The 12,932-nt window shown below is 41.8% G+C and overlaps 1 protein-coding gene across 2 annotated transcripts in view; it reads left to right on the forward strand.

The window, feature by feature from the left end:
* Positions 1-5,132: 5,132 nt before the first annotated feature.
* Positions 5,133-12,932, forward strand: part of PLEKHM3 (pleckstrin homology domain containing M3) — a 179,754-nt gene continuing 171,954 nt past the window's right edge. For both annotated transcript variants that reach the window (XM_032403533.1, XM_032403536.1), the window contains exon 1: positions 5,133-5,460. The gene's annotated coding sequence lies outside the window, so the exon portion shown is untranslated. The remainder of the gene's footprint in view (positions 5,461-12,932) is intronic.

Consider the following 12,932-nt stretch of genomic DNA (forward strand, 5'->3'; position numbering starts at 1 on the left):
TCTCAATTCTGACTGGTCGCTTTTCATTTGCTTAATAGCTTCATGAAGCTGCTATGTGCAATATTATACAACTTAACTATTAAGAGTGTCCACTGCTCGGGACGTCTGGGTGGCTCAGTCCGTTAAGTGTCCAACTCTTGGTTTTGGCTTGGGTCATGATCTAGGGGCGGTGGGATTGAGCCCTGAGTCGGGCTTTGTGCTCAGCGTGGGGTCTGGTTGAGATTATCTCTTTCTCCCTCTCCTTCTCCCTCTGCTCCTCCGCTGCCTCTGCACGCGCACTTTCTCTCACTCTCTCAAAATAAATAAATAAAATCTTTAAAAAAAGTGTCCATTGCTCATACATACCACAATTTCTATATACATTTGATTGGTTTTTCCATCTTTATGAGGTATAATTAATATATAAAAATCTGCACATAATTAATGTATGCAAATTAGTGAGTTGGGACATATGCAATGAATATGCTTATCACTTGGATTGTGGTGATGGTAACATGAGTGTATACATTTGATTATCGATATATATTTAAGTTTAGGTTATTCCCAATTTGAGACTATTATGAGAAATGGTGCTATCAACATTCATGTCTGTCTCTTGGTGCACATATAGAATAATTAGGTTTTTATGTGTTCAAATTCAATAGATGCTGCCAAATATATTTCACTTAGTACTGTCAGTTCTTTATCTAATTTTATCAGTTCTGAGGGATTACTGGTGGTCTCTAAGCTGGAGTTCAATTTTTAATTCCCCAATGACAAATGATGTTGCTCAAGAGGTAAGCTCTTTTTGTTTTTTAAAGATTTATTTATTTATTGGAGAGAGAGAGAGTGTGAGCATGTGAGTGGAGGGAGGGGGTAGGGAGAGAATCTTCAAGCAGACTCCCCACTAAACGTGGAGCCTGTCCCAGGGCTCAATCCCACCACCCATGAGATCATGACTTGAGCCAAAACCAAGAGTGACAGCCAGCCAGGTGCCCAGAGGTAAGCTCTTAATAGAGGCCCTGGCTAGTACTCACCATTATACAAGCCACCACGAACCCCCTACCTAGAGGACAATTAATTCCTGTTCATGTTTGCTGAATGACTAAAATGAATCACATTCAAATTGCCCAATTAAATTTTTTTGGTAAGATTCTATCACTTATGCTTGAGCTTTCTTGTTGAAAAAGGAATAATATGTGGTGGTAGGGTGGGGAATTATTGAATATTTTGCTTTGTTGAAGTCTTTTTGCTTTTTTTCCCCCCCTATTTACCTATTTGTAGAAGTGATAGTCCAAAGACTTAAAAACATGTATGGCCAGACCATCAACTAGTCAGAAAATTCTGGCCCTAAAGCAAGAGCATGGTCCTGTCAACACCCATCATCCAAGCAGAATAGGGTCAGGTATTAATTGTTTGGGTGTTAGATCTTAGGGTGGGTGGCGAGGGGGCTTCTCAGAAAGAGACTTGGGACACTTAGGAAGGTTAGCGACAGAAGCTAGTTACCAATCTGTATGGAACTGTTTCTTTCTTTTTTTTTTAAAGATTTTTTATTTATTTATTTGAGAGAGAGAGAATGAGAGACAGAGAGCATGAGAGGGAGGAGGGTCAGAGGGAGAAGCAGACTCCCCGCTGAGCAGGGAGCCCGATGTGGGACTCGATCCCGGGACTCCAGGATCATGACCTGAGCCGAAGGCAGTCGCTTAACCAACTGAGCCACCCAGGCGCCCTGTATGGAACTGTTTCAATGTTTGAACACTGGGTATGGCCTTGTGGATGTCTGCTAGCTGAATAGCAGGCTCATTTGTTCTTTGACCAAGTGACTCCGTTTATGACTTTAGTATTCTATATCTCAAATGCTTTTAATTTATCTAAGGAGACAAATTATATTGCTCTCAATGAAATCCTAATCATCTTTACCGGGGCATTTTTCGGGAGATGGGAGTGATGTATACTTGGCTTGCAAACTTTAAGCTATAAATAGCACTCCAAATTTTCTCATTACGTTTAAAACATCTTTTGATCAGACTACCGTTTCATTTCTTGGAAGCGGCATTGCTTTACTGAATCCTGGCCTGACCATTACTGTAGAAAATGGAGACTAAAAGGAAAAAAATTTAATGAAGAGATATAATAATCAAATCTCCTTACAGGTCATTTGGTATTTCATTTTGTTTCAATGCACATTTATTGAGATCATTTACTCGATACAAAGGTAAGTGTTGTAGAACATGCAAATACGAATAAGACGAAGTCCCTGAACTTGAGAGCATGCAGGAGGTATAATAGGGGAGCCTAAAGCAGGATAATGGGAAAGGAAGAGTATTCAGAAGTGGTAAAAATGTGTCTGGAGTACAGAGTGGGAGGAAAAGATTATGCAGGAGACAAGTCTGAAAAAGTGGAATGTTAGTCAAGATGCTTTCAGTTGCAAGTGACACAAACCAACTCAAACTATCTCTCTCTTTTCTTTTTTTAAAGATTTTATTTATTTATTTATTTGAGAGAGAGAGAGATTGAGCACATGAGAGGGGGAGGGCCAGAGGGAGAAGCTGACTCCCCGCTGAGCAGGGAGCCCGATGTGGGACTTGATCCAGGGACTCCACCATCATGACCCGAGCTGAAGGCAGTTGCTTAACCAACTGAGCCACCCAGGCACCCTCAAACTATCTCGAGCAAACTATGATTTAACTGGTGGTATAACTGTGAGGTCTAAGAGATGTAAATAGATAGGTAACCCAATGGATTTGGGGTGATAACGATGTGTCAATGTAAGTTCACTGACTGTAACAAATGTACCACCATGGTGCAGGATGTTAATAGTGGGGGAGGCTATGCACATGTGGGGGCAGGGGGATTTGGAAACTCTGTAATTCCCACTCAATTTCCCTGTGAATCTAAAACTGCTCTACAAATAAAGTCTGTTAAAAAAAATAAAGAAAGAAAAGATGGTGGGACTGCTGTTAGCCAACAACCATTTTGAATGGAGACATGAACTTAAATATTTTACATTTAAAAGAGTAAAATGTTCCCTGCTGACCTAATGGAGGCCTGAGAGCCTGCCCAGCTGAGATTGTTCTTAGCTGTTGACTTTTCATCCCTTTTCTGGGATCACCCCCTTGGTTTGGTGATATGGATGTGTATTAGTGATAGTGAATACATTCAGACATTCTGCAAATGTGACTTTTTAATGCATTTTATGTGCCAGACCCTGTGCTTAATGCACAGCGGGGAAACAATGACAATGCACAGGCCCTTGCCCTCAAACTTCACAGAACCATAGAGGTTTTCTCAAAGGGTAGTCCACTGATCACCTATATTGGAAGCAATTTGAGGCAGTTGTGCAAATCACAAAATTCAGGACCCTATTATAGACCTTCAGAATAAAAATCTGTGGATATGTGACCCAGGAATTTGCATTTTTAACAAGTATCCAAGAGCCTTGACACTCAAAATATAGCATCACCTGGGAGATCATTAGAGGTGCAGAGACCCCACCACAGATGTCCTGAATCAGAATCTGCATTTTAACAGGATCCTCATACATTAATGTTTGGGTTTGAGAAGCACTTTTCTAGAAGATTGTTACATGCTGAAGTTTAAAAATCACCGGTCTAGGAAGACTAATGAGTATATAGATGACTTTAACAATGTGATGAGTGCATTTATAAAGGAACATGTGAGTTCCTCTGGATGTGCATAAAAGTAACAGGTTTCCCTGCCAGAAGTTTCCAGGACACGGGTGATAGCACCCGCTTTTTAAAGAGCAAGGAGTTAGGCTAACATGATGTGGCAGGGGTGAGAGGTCTCATCAGAGGAAACCACTGTACAGAAGTCCTGAGGCAAAAGAGAACACTGTTTGTTTAGGGAACAAGAAATATACCTCAAATTGCAGTGTCTTGGTTTTGTTTTTGTTTTTAACTTACTTAAACTCTGAACATCAATGGAAGGAGATACTTTTTAAAAAATTCCATGGTTGGGATGCCTGGGTGGCTCAGTCGGTTGAGCAGCCCGCTCTTGACTTTGGCTCAGGTCATGATGTCAAGGTCCTGGGATCAGCTCCCCACCTCCTAACAGGGCTCTGTGGTTCAGCCGGGAGTCTGCTTGAGGATTCTCTCTCCCTCTGCCTCTCCCCCTACTTGCACTCACAAGGGCTCTCTCTCAAATAAAATAAATAAATCTTAATTTAAAAACATTTTTTTTAATTTTTAAAGATTTTTATTTATTTATTTGAGAGAGAGAGAAGAAGAAGGAGCATGAGAGGGAGAAGCAGGCTCCCTACTGAGCAGGGAGTCCCAGGGGGTTGGGAGCTCGATCCCAGGACCTGAGCTGAAGGCAGATGCTTAACTGACTCAGCTACTCAGGTGCCCCAGAAAAATTCTATGGTTAAGGATTTTTCTCATTAATGTTTAAGGGAAAGGGGCAGGGATCAGATTTTCGATTCCTTTCATGCTGCTTTCTCTAGCCTCCTTTGACTTTTTGTTTGTTTTTGGCATCAATTTCTTCACTCACTCATTCATTTGAAAGGTGCTTTGTGCCCGGTGCGGGAAAAGAAATAGTTCCTGCCCTCAGGGAGTTTATAGGTGAGGCTAGGGTAGGGGTGGAGAAGCCAATAAAATAAGGAAAATAAATGCGTAATTATAAATTGAGAAAAAGGTTAGGAAGTGTGCTATGATAGGAAATAAAGCGGAGAAACTTCAAGGAAAGGCTTGTCCAGCTAGACCAGCATATCCTCTTGAAATGGCCCGAATCCCTGTGGGTTTGGTGGGATGAGATGTCTTACTAAGGAGCACCCAGGGGCCAGTCGGTGCATATATAAACACAATACACACACACACACACACACACACACACACACACACACAACTTTCTGTTTTGCTGGGAATCCGAATGGGGGTCGAAGACCTCCCCTCAAAAATCACCTCCTTTCAACCTGCTGTCTGCAACAGGACAGGACAGCGAAAATGGATTTTCTCCGCAGCTCCAAACCTGAAATGAGAAGCAACCTCCAGGTTGAAACAGTCCTATTTTCAGAAAGAACTTATCTGAGTAATTTTCTGAGGGAGCTGCTAAAAATGGGTCCAATCCTGTATATGTTCCCAGTGAAATTTTCCAATTGCAAACATCCATTTGGGCGTTGGGAGGAGCAGGGAGGAGACTCTGCGGCACCCGCCATTGTTTCCAAAATGTGTGTGACAAAACCCCGTGCAGAAGGAAACAGAGATAAGGCCTGGCGGTGCGGTCAGGCCCTGCCCGGCGGCCGGGTCCTGGGGCAAAAAAAGACGCGTCCCTGCGACCAGGAACCTTGTGTGCCGGGTCTCGCTTCCCCGGTGGCTGGGGGGAAGAATTTAAGAGCGGGACCGCGAGCCGCGCTTGTAAACAGACAGCCAGGCTGGGATGGTCGGCGGCCAGACGGGCTGTCACGGTGAGGCGGGCTTGCTGCGAAGCCGAGCCCCAGCCAGGAGTAGGCTGCAGGCCCCGCAGGTGAGGGGAGAGGCCCAGCCGGCGGCCAGGGGAGCATCCGCCTGCTTCTGTGCTGCCTGGCTGGCCAGTGGGGGAAGGGTGTGGGGATGACAACGTTGTAACAGATACGAGGGTATCCCTGGGGTGGCGATGATTTTGCTGTTTCTTCCGTACTCTGGTTTTGATTTCGTGCTGGAGACTGCACTACAGTGTCGTGGATAATGGGCGAGGGGAGATTACATGATGCATTGTCTGCTGATTTTTAGACATCGGGTATATAAGTAGAAAGCAGTTTGAAATAGCTGATCCCGTCCTGTGCGTTGTTTTTAGTCTCCCTGCTTCCTGGGTCCTAGAAACCAAATCTCAGCAGAGCCTATCACTCACATCACGCCGGGGCTCCTCGAGCAACAGCGATTGTTCCCTCTGTGGACTCCGATCATTTTTAATGTGTAGTAAATGAGACTGTGTGACTGATGACAAGCATGATTTGGTCTTCTATGAGAGGATTACTAAGCTAAAAAATCAGGATAAGGAAATTTCAGACCCACTCAATAAATGAAATAAATGGCTACCGAGATATATAATTGAGGGTAAACTGAGATTGGTCTAGATTTATAGCTTGCAAAGCAGGGCAGATTTGAATTTAACAGGTTAAACTGAAATTGAGCTATGCTGTTGTAAACTCATTTGGAAGTTTTTTCCTTTTTTTCCTCCTTGGAAAAGAGAAACACTTTTTTTTTCTTTAATATTTTAATTTCAGTAGTCATAGTGAATTGCAATGTGTATTCATTCATAAGGTATTTTATTATAACCTGACTACCTGTGAGCTTTAATTGTACCTATAATCAAATACAAGGCAGTTTTCATTTCATTAACTTCGAAAATGCCTTCACCAAAAATTGGGCTATATATAGACATGTCTCCATGACATAGTCTAACTTTTAGTTAGTAGAAGAGTATTAGATTAAATTGCACATAGAAAGTGTTTTGTGGGCGCCTGGGTGGCTCAGTCGGTTAAGTGTCTGCCTTTGGCTCAGGTCATGATCCCAGGGTGCTAGGATGGAGCCCCACATCCGGCTCCTTGCTTAGCAGCGAGTCTTCTTCTCCCTCTGCTGCTGCCCCTCCCCCTGCTTGTGTGCGCGCTGTCTCTCTCTCTCTATGTCAAATAAATAAATAAAATCTTTTAAAAAATTAGAAAAAAGAAGTGTTTTGAAAGCAAGTACATCAAAGAGGTAATATAATATTAATGCCTTATGAGTTTGTCTTTAAAATGAATATTTTCACAGTGTAATGGTTCATAGCAAGAACTATAAAGCCAGGCTACCTGGATTCTAGTTCCTGTGTAGCTACTTCCTATTGTATAATGTTGGGAAGTTACCTGCTGTGTTTCCGAATTTATAGACTGAGCTTAATAATAGTACTGATCTCATAGGGTTGTTATGAGGATTAAATGAGTTAGTATTTTTAAAGCATTAGAACAGTACGTGTAATAATTGCTGTACACGTTTGTTAATAAATACATAAGGGGCACCTGGCTGGCTCGGAAGAGCATGTGACTCTTGATCTCCGGGTCATGAGTTCAAGCCCCACGTTGAGTGTAGAGATTACTAAAAAATAAAATATTTCATTGATTTTTTAAAAAATACGTATAATAAAAATAAACCAGTGTTGAAAGTAGAATGGTGGTTGCAGAAGCTGGGGGAGGGGCAAAATGGAGAGTTTTGTTAAATGAGTGTAGTTTCAGTTTTGAAGATGAAGAGTTCTATAGATTGGTTGCACAACAATGTGAATGTACTTATTACTGAACTGTACACTTGAAAATGGCTGAGATGGCAAATTTTATAGGTATTTTCCCACGATTAAAATTAAAAAAAATATCAGTGTTGGCAAAGTTAGGTATTAAAAATTCTTTTTTTAGGAGGGGGAGGGGCAGGGAGAGGGAGAGAATCTTTAAAAAAATTTTTTTTAAAGATTTTATTTGTTCATTTGACAGAGAGTGAGAACACACAAGCAGGGGGGAGGGGGATAGGGAGAGGAAGAAACAGACTCTGGGCTGAACAGGAAGCCGGATGCAGAGCTTGATCCTAGAACCCCGGGATCACGATCCGAGCCGAAGGCAGACGCTTAACCAACTGAGCCACCCAGGCGCCCAGAGAGGGAGAGAATCTTAAGCAGGCTCCATGCCCAGCACAATGCGGGGCTCAATCTCACAACCCTGAAATCATGACCTGAGCCAAAATCAAGGCTTAACCGACTCAGCCACGCAGATGCCCCTCAAAATTCATATTAGCACATGGTAGCCCCATCCACAGTTGCCTTTGCCATTGTGAAAATGCAACTTCTTACAGTCATCAGTAAGGTTCATTTATTTGGTAAATTCATGCAATTGAGATTTATAACGAGCATGAACAAATGGTAAGAAACAACACCTCTGACTCTATAGCAGGCAGCATTTTAAAAATGCCCCTCGACCAAGATTGCATGTCCTAATCCGTGCAACCTGTAAAGGTGATGAATTACCACTCTTTTGACTATATTGTGTTATAGGACACAGTTGAATTTAAAATGGGGAAAATATCTGAGTAGTCCTAATCTAATCACAGGAGCCCATAAAAGTGGAGAGCTTTCTCTGGCTGGGGAAATCCAAATGATTTGACGCTTGAGGAGGAACAACATACTGTTGATATTTTGAAGGTGGAGGCAACACTTGAGAAGGAATGGAGGAGCCTTGAAGAATGCAGGATGCCTAGAATTCTGGGGGTGGCCTAGCATGGAAACTGGAACCTCAGACTTGGGGGCACAACCTAGGAACTGGACTATGCCAACAACCTGAATGAGCTTAGAACTGGATTCTTCACCAGAGCCTTTAGATAAGAGCCCAGCCTGGCCAACAACACCTTGATTTTGGTCTCTTGAGAGAGACCCTGAACAGGGAACCCTGTCAAGCTCACCCAGACTTCTGACCTTCAGAATTGTGAAATAAGAAATAGGTGTTGCTTTAAGCTACGGAGTTTGGGGAAATCTGTTATATAGCAATAGAAAACTAATACAGACTCCAGCAGAGAAGTGGGCAAAAGATAGGAACAGACTATCCATAGAAGAGAAAATTAAGTGACTAATAGACATATGAAAATACATTCTCTTTTCATTAATCAAAGAAATGAGGATTGGAACAACAGCAGGGCCCCATTTTTCCAGCTCTTAAATTTACATAGATTGTTAACAATTTCAGCTCTTCACATTAGTTAGTGCGCAGTGGAGCAGATACTCTCAAATGCTGTGAGGGGTGAGCAAATGGTATAACCTTTCTGAAAAGCTCGTTGGCTGAATGTATGAACAGCCTCACTAATGCTCCTACCACTTGACCTAATACTCCTAGCAATCAATCCAAAGGAACTTAGGAATATTTTTACAGTTAATGTTCACAAATGCTTAATGTAGCTTTGTTTTCTCATACATTGATGGATTTTAGGCTTTAGGCTCTAGACCCAGGTTAATTATACAAGTGGAAAACAAAGAACTGTGATGGATATGTAACCATTTGCAAAAAGAAAGACATCTGCATATTCTGGCTAGGAGAACCAAGCTGGACCCAGGCCGGTAACATCTGCGTTACAAAACACCCAATGCTAATATTCATTGAATATTTATCAGATACTTGACATTCTCTATTCCAGTTTAATCATGTATGCAGCCTTTCCACAATACTTGAAGCCAAGCTATACATTTACATATTTAAGAAGCAGGTAGGTAGATGGGTACTACTTTAATTACTTGTTTCAGAAGACCTGATTTTAATAGGAACCTGGAAAAGATTAAATCATTTGGGCAGATTTTTTAGGATTCTCCATCTCTAGACAGTTTCCAGGAGCAGCAGAGCACTGATACTCTTTCATTTTCCCCACTGGTTCCCTTTCCTATTTTCATTTTGCTCTATTCTCACACACCTACAAGAAATGTCCAGAAACTGTCTATTGCTCCATTGGCACTAGCCAGATGGTGATTTTCTTTATGGGGAATGTTAATCCCTTAGAAGAAACAGTGTGGAAGGATGTCTAGCAAGGAATTGCTTTTTTCTTCATCCTTTTTCTTTTAAAGTGATTTTGTATTTGGTTCATAAGTAGCTGAACCGTATTCTAGCTTAGAACTTCTAGTGCAAGCTAAATAATTCTGAGAACTGAGTACTGAGTGCCACTATGATAAAAATGACCACCAGTAGTAAATTTCATGCATTGTGTATGCTCTCCTTCATTGGCTACTGTGGATATTACCAGACAGACAATAAAAAGCCCACATAATTTACCTTCATACTGACAATAAGGTAAAGACTGTATTTGGTCTGTGGATGTAATTAGTCTTGATGGCAACGTGAGTTATGAGCAAAAACTAACGTTAAAATATTGAGGCCGGGCGCCTGGGTGGCTCAGTTGGTTAAGCGACTGCCTTCGGCTCAGGTCATGATCCTGGAGTCCCGGGATCGAGTCCCGCATCGGGCTCCCTGCTGAGCAGGGAGTCTGCTTCTCCCTCTGACCCTCCTCCCTCTCATGCTCTCTGTCTCTCATTCTCTCTCAAATAAATAAAATCTTTAAAAAATAAAAATAAAAAATAAAAAAAAATAAAAAAATATTGAGGCCATTGTATTGAGATGTCAGGCATGCTATTTTCATTAACATTTTGTTTCTTTTTCATACACATTAACTGTTAATTTGAGTTATGTGTTTCAAATTGGATTCTCCGATTATATGCCATGTTTGTGAGTACGGTAGAGATTTGTTTGTCCAGTTACCTTGATTAGTGTACCCAGTTTATAATTCAGTACTAACTAAAGCTGCCTGGTTCTGCATTATCCAGTTTACTTGTGAACATTTATCTAATGGGGAAATTGCTAAATATCCACTTTACTTTGTGGCTTGTATATGTGATTGTAAATGTAGGTTTCAGTCACAGAACAGGGAACATGTTAGAAAACATCAGAAAGGTAACCAGCAGTTTTCATGCTCCAGGAAATTGACTAAATGATATTTTCCCACGTGTTCTTGATCCATTTGAGTCAGCACTTTAGCTTTTCCAGAACAACTTCTCTTCTACCCTCAGGGATTCATTGATTATTTGACTGAACAAGTAAGAGTTGAGCACTTGTTTTGTACCGTGACACATAGCTCTTGTACTTGGAGCCAGGAGCACAACTTTGAATAAAACAGGCACAGTCTCTGCCTTCATGAAAGTTATGGTTTAGTGGGGGAGACAGACAAGTAAACAGGACAATTTACACAGCATGAAAGGCATTATAATTGAGATCAGGATGCTATGGGAACACATAAGAGGGATGACTAAAATGGACGTGGGAGGTCAGGGAAGAAGTGATACTTCAGCAGAGACCCAAAGGCTGAATTAAAATTAGCCAAGTTGTGTCCCTGTGTGTTGTGGGATGGAGGGTGAAGAGGGAGATTCAAGAGATGAGCCCAGGAAAGTGAGTGGCCATGAGCTCTTACAGGCAATGTTAAGGAGTGTATGGTTTTTCCAGAAGACACCAGGGTTTTAATTTCAGAAAGCCCACTTCTGTTGCAGTGTGGTGACTGGATTAGAGGAGGGCAAGACTGAAGGGAAGAAGACTGGGTGGTGGTGTCTGAACTAAGACAATAAAGAGAGGAATGGGTAGATTTGAAGGATGTGGTAGAGGTAGAATTAATATGACTTGCTCTTTGGAGTGATTGCGGGTGAAGGAGACAGACGGGTCAAGGGTGCTGTTCACTTTCTGGGGCAGATGATGGTGTCCTTCACTGTATGGACAATACCAGGTTGAGGGTAAGATGAGGAGCTGGGTTTGTGCACATTTAGGAGTTAGGGGACATCCAAACGGCAGTTGCATTTGTGGGTCTAGAGCTCAGGGGAGTAATCTGGTCCTCATCCACCACATGGACTGCAGCTGAAGCCACAGAAATGAAGATCACTCAGATAGAAGAGGAACTAATAAGAGGGTTATGGGGAAAATGGAGGAATACCTGTATTTATGATATGAGCATAAGAAGGGGAGTTCATAGTGAGGACTGAACTGAGCATCCTGAGATAAAGGAGAAACATCAGAAGAGGCTGCATCAGTGTGTTCATGAGAGCAATGCAAAGTGGGCGTTCAATAGGTCAGATACTGCTGAGGGGTCAGGTCCGACGTGCAGTGAAAAGTCTCCTGGGTTTAGCAACAAGGAAATTGTTGATGACCTTTGCCTCTGCAGTTTCAGCTAGGGCAGAACCAGATTGCCTCGGCGCCGGGCGGGGAATGAATGGGTGGTGAGAAGTAGAGTCAGAAAGCATAAAGAGCAAGTTTCTCCTAGAAACTTGGAATTAAAAGGTAGGAAGAGAAAATATTTTAGCTGTAGGGGAACTTGGAGGGCAAGGGAGGGTTTTACTTACTTGGTTTTTCTTCTTTGAGGAGAGATACTCCTTTTGAATCATCATGCACTTGCACTATTGAATCTCCCCACCCCAAGACCACCAGAAAAGCAGAAAACACGGTAACTCTCGCTGCCTTGAACAGTGCAGGCATTCCTTGAGTAGATTAAAACCTATCCCAGAGTTTCCTGAACTGATTGCTGTCACTCCTCTGTACCAGTTCGTTGGTTTATAATGAGAGGAGATCAAAGAGAATGCGGACCCTTTCCCTGGCACCACACAGCCCCTGTCTGCGTCCTGTATCCTGTACTTTGGAGTTCACAAAGCACTGCATTATGTCATTTGACTTGCTCTCCAAGAAAATTTTTGAAGAGGGTTGGACAGGTATCCTTATTTGACCTGCATCAAGGTAACTGGAATTCAGGTTCACATAGCTTGCCCAGAATCACACCTCTGGTCGTTGTGCATAGAATGTTGAAACTGAGGTCTTCCAGTTCTGGGTTTTATGGTCCCAAAGTGATTGTCCTTCACTGAAATGTTAGATATGATGTCTATGGATTCCTGGTAGTGTGGCCATATCATCTTTCAGTAGACTTAAGAAACAACACTGAAGGTTGAGGGTCAACTTTGTTACTTTGATTGAGCCCCATGTACAATGATATTCTTACCCCTATTCCACCCCCAAAAGAAGGAGGCACTTTATTTGGGTATGCCTTAATAGTTAAACTATGTTAGAATTATCTATAGTCACATTTAATTTGAAAATATTTCTTTAATCCTTTTGACAGAAACACTTATTAGCAGGTTTTTTTTTTTTAAGTAAACATTTTTTACAAGTGTTTCTATGTATTGGCTAAATGAAAAATGATGTCTTAGGGAAACATTAGTAAAAGGTTTGGGCAATTAGGACTATGTCAACATTTGCAAAAGCCCTTATTTGGCCTAAATGAAGTCACAGTTATTATACTCTTGCAGACATTCAAAGTAATGTGTTCAAGGTCACTAAGAGAATTGAGGTTAGCTATTTAGTTAGAGAACAGCTTTTTACTCTGTTCAGGGACCTCTCATCCACCGTTCCCTCAGAGAACTTACAATGACACAGAAGT

The sequence above is a fragment of the Phoca vitulina genome, unplaced genomic scaffold (genome assembly GCF_004348235.1).
Source record: "Phoca vitulina isolate PV1807 unplaced genomic scaffold, GSC_HSeal_1.0 scaffold1, whole genome shotgun sequence".
In the NCBI taxonomy this organism is placed as follows: domain Eukaryota; kingdom Metazoa; phylum Chordata; class Mammalia; order Carnivora; family Phocidae; genus Phoca; species Phoca vitulina.